This window comes from Carassius carassius, chromosome 29, assembly GCF_963082965.1.
Source record: "Carassius carassius chromosome 29, fCarCar2.1, whole genome shotgun sequence".
Taxonomy (NCBI): Eukaryota; Metazoa; Chordata; class Actinopteri; order Cypriniformes; family Cyprinidae; genus Carassius; species Carassius carassius.
This window is the reverse complement of record NC_081783.1, coordinates 19,042,822-19,048,823: the sequence shown is the minus strand read 5'-3', so window position 1 is coordinate 19,048,823 and position 6,002 is coordinate 19,042,822.

The window sequence follows — 6,002 nt, the reverse complement described above, 5'->3', positions numbered from 1 at the left end:
AATTTGAAATTCTAAAATAATTGCATTTTTGTATTTTAAAATAAAATGCATTTAAATTAAATAATCACATTTCTATAGAGTCCATGCTCTACTTACCTGAATCCAGGAGATAGAAACGTGCACAAAATTTTCTAATAAGTCAATAGGTTGTGGGCTCAGTTGAGATCTGATTGCACAGTTTGATCAGTCAGTGGAAGTCCAGAGCATCAAGAGAAATCACAGGACGCTGTTGCTGTCTGCAAATAGAGAGAGAGAAAGGGCTGGCGGGATGCAGGGGTTGAGCTGGGACTGCCCGCTTCACAGGTTTATGAGGAGGCAGGTCTTATGTAGAGGTCTCTCTCAGAGTCACTTGATGGAAATGTCACGTCATGTTCTCTCCATTTCTGGCAGACCTGTTTTTGCATAATCTGGAAAAGACTCTCTGAGGATGCACATGTGCAAGGAGTAGGAGCGATGATCAAGCATTTCTCCACTCTCTCCTTTTAATTTTCTATTTTCTATTTCACGTGCATTCATGTCATTCTTACATAACTTGTAAGCCATTTAAAGGTCACCCATTTTAGATAGCATCTTCTAGGTTTGAAATTAAACATCCCACCTGTGTAGTAAACAATTCTCCCCTGCAGCCATAGACTGCCTCAAACTCAAGGCAGCTGAGAAACAGCGTCATCTCTTGGTCAATAGCGCATAGTGCATAGAAGTTAATACTATACAAAGCAAACATGGTTTGACATCGTGATATTGATATTGAAAGAGACATTAATTCAAGCTTTAAAGACAAAATAAATTTTTATATCTTAAGTATTTGTGCTGGAGACTATGGTTTGTTTGTTTGTTTGTTTACTATGGTTTCGACGGTAATGACCAACTTTTAGAATTACTTCTAAAGTGTATTATTGATTGATATAAACAAAGAACAATAAAATCAAAAGTTTCAACTCCAAGGCCAATATTTCGAATCAATAGCTGGTAAGTTTGTAACAATGCAACGTTACAGCCGGTCATTGTCGCAAAATAATGCACCAATATTAAGTTACTTAAGATAAATATCTCAATCTCTCAAGGGGGTCGTCGTCGTTAGTTTTAAATCGTGTAGGTTTTCAATAAAGAAACAATTTTATTTATAAATCAGCAGAATCATTTTACCTTGACACTATCGACAATTAATTCGTGAATGAATCAATCTTTTGAGTCGGTTCTCGAATCAGTTTTGAATCATCCACGTGATTATCGCGGTGAATCATTTGAGGCTGCGTTTCACTATCGACAAAACAATGAAAACATTAAAGACAAACGTTAGAACATAGAAACAGTCGCTGAATAAAGTGGATATTTACCTTCAGTCTAACCAAACTCGACAATTACTTCAAACGTGCATGTGAAGCTTGTGAACGACTCTGTGTAGGCTACTAACTGAAAGACTGTCGGTACTCTTAAAATACCAGTTATATTAAAGTACCTTGATATTATCTTGACTTGATACGCACACAGCTAAAGGGGATATCAAATTTCTATTTCTGTTATATCTTTATCATATATTGACTGTTTTTAATATTTAATATATATAAAGACAGAAAATATCTTATGTAGCAACATTGCTACTTATCACCATGTAACTTTTGTTACATTTTCTTACATATATACATTCGTCTAACAACCTGTTACCAAAAGAAAATACAGTACTTTTACATAGCTAGTAAAAGTGTGGGTGTGTGTGTGGTAATGAATAATTGCCACACAGATTAATATTTGCATGGTATTCCAACCCATGTCTACCAAGGTAAGAAAATGTCTAAATGTCTTTGAAAATTTATTTAAAATTACTCTTATTCTGCACCTTACATTTTTGCCCTTTCTTAAATGATCCATTGAGACAGTTTGATATGATTAACACCTGTTAAAGGCCTTAAGGTAAGGCAAGCTCATACTGAATTACCTGCCCTTTTTCAAATGTGTCGTGTCATACTGCCTCAAACCTTTTAAATCAGCTTGACAATCATGCTGATGACACCTTTCCTATTCATTCATCTCAATATGAAGTGTCGACTGCTGGTCTGCAGAAACAGTGCTGTTGCTCTGCAGGAAGTCGTCTCACCCCAACCCATAATTTAAACGGGTGGGTGTCGGGGGGCCAGTGTCAGGCAGTGTCCCCTCTGATCAGCTTGTCTTCATTCCCCTCACACCGCCGAGGGAAAAGCAAGGCTGCAGCAAAGAGCTGTCATTTGCAGCTGTCACTCACTGTTCAGTTTTGTATACACTCCTCTTCAGGCCCAGAGATTTTTCAACCTCTGCTCTTGAGTGCTTTTTAACATTTTATTGAAAGTGATTGTAACAATATGTTTGAGCTGCTTTATAAAAAAATTTTGTGCTGAATAATTCTGTTATGGAACAGAGTTGGGAGGACAAATAGTAAACAGCTTAAGACAACTAGATTTTTACACAGTTTAAGTGTTTTTACACCGTTTTTTTTTTTTTCATTCAGCAAGACTGTTATTTTAGTATGTTATTTAATTTTTGTTATATTATTAAAATATTTTGCATTTGCTTTTATTTTTATATTTTCAGTTTTATTACATTCGTTAAGTATAAAGTCATTCTATTAGTTGAGATACATATAGCTCAATATATAGTTCCTGTAGCTCAATTGGTAGAGCATTGCGCTATCAAGCGCAAGGTTGGGGGTTTGATTCCCCTGGAACACATGATAGGTAAAAGTTGATAGCCTGAATGCACTGTAAGTCGCTTTGGATAAAAGCGTCTGCTAAATGCATACATTTACTTTATATATATATTTAGTATATTTAGTCATTTAGCAGACACTTTGATCCATAGTTACTTACAAATGAGGACAAATAGAAGCAATCAAAACCAACAAAAGAGCAATAATATACAAGTTTTATGACAAGTCTCAGTTAGCCTAATGCAGTACTTGTAGCAAGGTTTTATATACATGCATATATACAATATAAAACAAGTAAATAGAATAGAGAAAGCTAGTATTAGAGACTTTTTTAAAAGAAAAAAAAGCAATAAGAAAAAGTCGTTTATATATATATAAAGTGTAAATTGGAAATGTTGCCTTGGCAAATAACTGAAATAAAAGTTTTTCATGTAATATTTACGTTTTAATTTATTTCAGCTTTATTTAAAAACAATTGAAATTTATATTTTAATAATTTTAATAATTTTTACTTTGCTTGAGTTAATAACACTACCATCCAGCAGGCAAACATGAGTTCCTTAATAGCACACCTCTATTCAACAAGCTGAATGATTTGGGACATCAATTATGTCCATTGCTCTAATGATGCGTAACAAGTTACACACCAAAGCACTTAGTGTAAGAGGTTCGATATTGTGTAGTCATGTCAAACACTGAGTGATTTTATAGGCTTGTGTTTGGTTGCATTTGATCGATGAGATCTGTTAAAATTCTGCATGTATTTGTAGTCAGTATCATGTTAAATATGTTGCGCTATCATAAAATTGTGATTTAAAACATTATATTTCAGTGTCTGTATGGAATTATTATTTCTTTAAAGGAAACCAGAGCAGTAAAATGTCATTATTCAAGCATATCTACATAGAAATATGTGGCAGTGGTGTTCTTTCTCTGGTTGATAAAGCTGTACGCCCTGAGTATGACATTCAGTATGTCATTCACAAGCACTGTGCTGCATATTTAACAGGCGGTTTACCTCAAGAGCGATTATTTCAGATGGAAGGTCAATGCCACTTTTGCGCCTTCCACTGTAAAATCCGCCATGCATGTTGTCTTGAGTGGCTGATGTGTGCAGGTCTGACTGGTGTCTGTCGGAGTGTAATCGTGGAGGGAAGTGTGGCTGTGGAGTCTCAGTGGAGTTTGATGGGCGGATGGAGTCGAAATAAAAAAAAAAGAGGATGAACAGTGTCATGGAGTGCCATTGAATCACCTGACAGGAGGGTGATAAGGAGAAGTCACACAAGGTGAGACCTTTTCTAAAAGAAAAAAAAGGTGAGTGGTGATTATATGCAGTTTTTTAATGTGTTGATATGTGGTTGCTAGGGTGTTTTCAATGGTTGCTTATTATGGGACCAGTCAAAAGGGCCTAGTTTCTATGATGTTCCGATCTCTAGATAGATGGCTTGGGTCTTTTCAATGGAAGTCTACGCTCATTTTATCATCCACCAAGCCTGCTGAGAAAAGTAATTGTCATAATGATGCTTTCCTGAACATACTCCAGAGAAAAAAGGCAGATGAAAAGGCTGAATGAGGAAGATAAGAAGAAAAACTGTGTCTAATATCCACCGCTGTTACATGCCCACATCCATTGTTTTTTGTTGAAAGATCTGTGATTTTCAGCTTACCATACAATTACACAGATAGAGGCCAGCTACAGCATTATAATTTTCACTGCCGTGCTCCAATTACCGTCCTCTGCTCTGTTTGATTGTGGGTATTTGTCTGTGTACGGGGAAATCACTCACCATACATTGTCAGAAATAGGCTTTAAAATTGGAATCACATGCAAATGCTGAATATGACTGCAGATCAATAGGTCCATTCATCAACAGCAAGTAGTATTTAGACACTGCCAAGGCTGCGTTCTACAGGATCGCAGAAATTACTCATTGTCATCTCTAAGTCAGGTGATTAGCACCTAAAAAGGACGGCCCTGTTTTTCAGTTTGCCCCTCGATGAAGAATGTTGTTCCTCAGGATGACAGAGATAAATAGTAATGCATTGACATTATCGTCATCCAGATCTCCTGAAAAGCCATGTGGGCTGCTGTCCATCAAGAAAATGTTACCTCGTAGCTGGCTATGTTTTGATCCCTTTAATAAGGTTGCTCTAGAATCTACTGTTTGACATCTTTTAAAAATGCAACACTCAACATAGGTTAAAAGCCTCATGCAACTGTTTCAGTGACCATATTATGGTTCAAACTTTCATTTTTCTCCCAAATTGTCATACAAGTTTTGATTCTGTGTCTCTAACCAAGTGGTCTGTGATTCTGACCACATTTACAAACTCAATCAATGCCATCTCATTTCCCTCTTTGCTAAGAAAGTGCTTTACAACTTTTTCTCATTTTCTTCAAGTTCTTTACAGAGGTGTTCTTAAAGAGTGGGAATGCAAGAAATGACAGAAAGGATGGTCAATCATCCATCAGTGTTTTTTCAAATTCTGTAAATGAATGAAATGTGTCAGTTACCAGAACGTCTCTGTCAATGTAAATTGCATTTTGCGGGGGTATAGCAGTTGGTTCACGCTTGACACACATTAGAATAAAGGTGTAAATGCATGCGGCTAAAAAATATTCAGATATTATCCTAATGCCAGATATTAAGAGTCCACCACCATTTGGAATGTGTACCATTTGCTAGTTATTTTAAGATTATCTGATTGGTAACCCAATTCATACTAATCTAAAAAAAATAAAACATTTAATTAAAATATGGATAATTCACAACCAAATGCAATGGGAAAATGTACCAAATAGCTTGTAAATACTCTCCATCCAGCATTTATTTCAATACTCACAATGTTATTAAATGTATCAAGAAATCATTTTAAATCTCACTCGGTTTTGCAATCTGTTGTTCATTCAGAAATTGAAATACATTTTAACAAAACTGGTTATTGTTTTACTGCTTATCTTTTCACTTTCAATGACAAACCTAGGGCCCCTAGGTGGCAATATAGTCTACTGGGTGATTAATAAAGCGCACTTCTCTCTGTCTCTCTCTTACTCCCTCCGTTTTAATGGTTTGGCAGTGATAATGTGAGAATTACAGCTAATCTGTGTTTATTCCCATGAGACAATCACATTGTGTGCCTGTTCATTATTCACTGTGCCATAACATGCAGACATCCAACTCAATTACACAAGATAGTTATTTAGAGAGATCATTCTTCTACACAACATGCACTTAACTACAAGAACAAATTTCTCATTTTCTTTTTCTATGGGTTTATAACTTATCCTTCGATGGTAATTATTTTTTGGTTGCATGCTTTT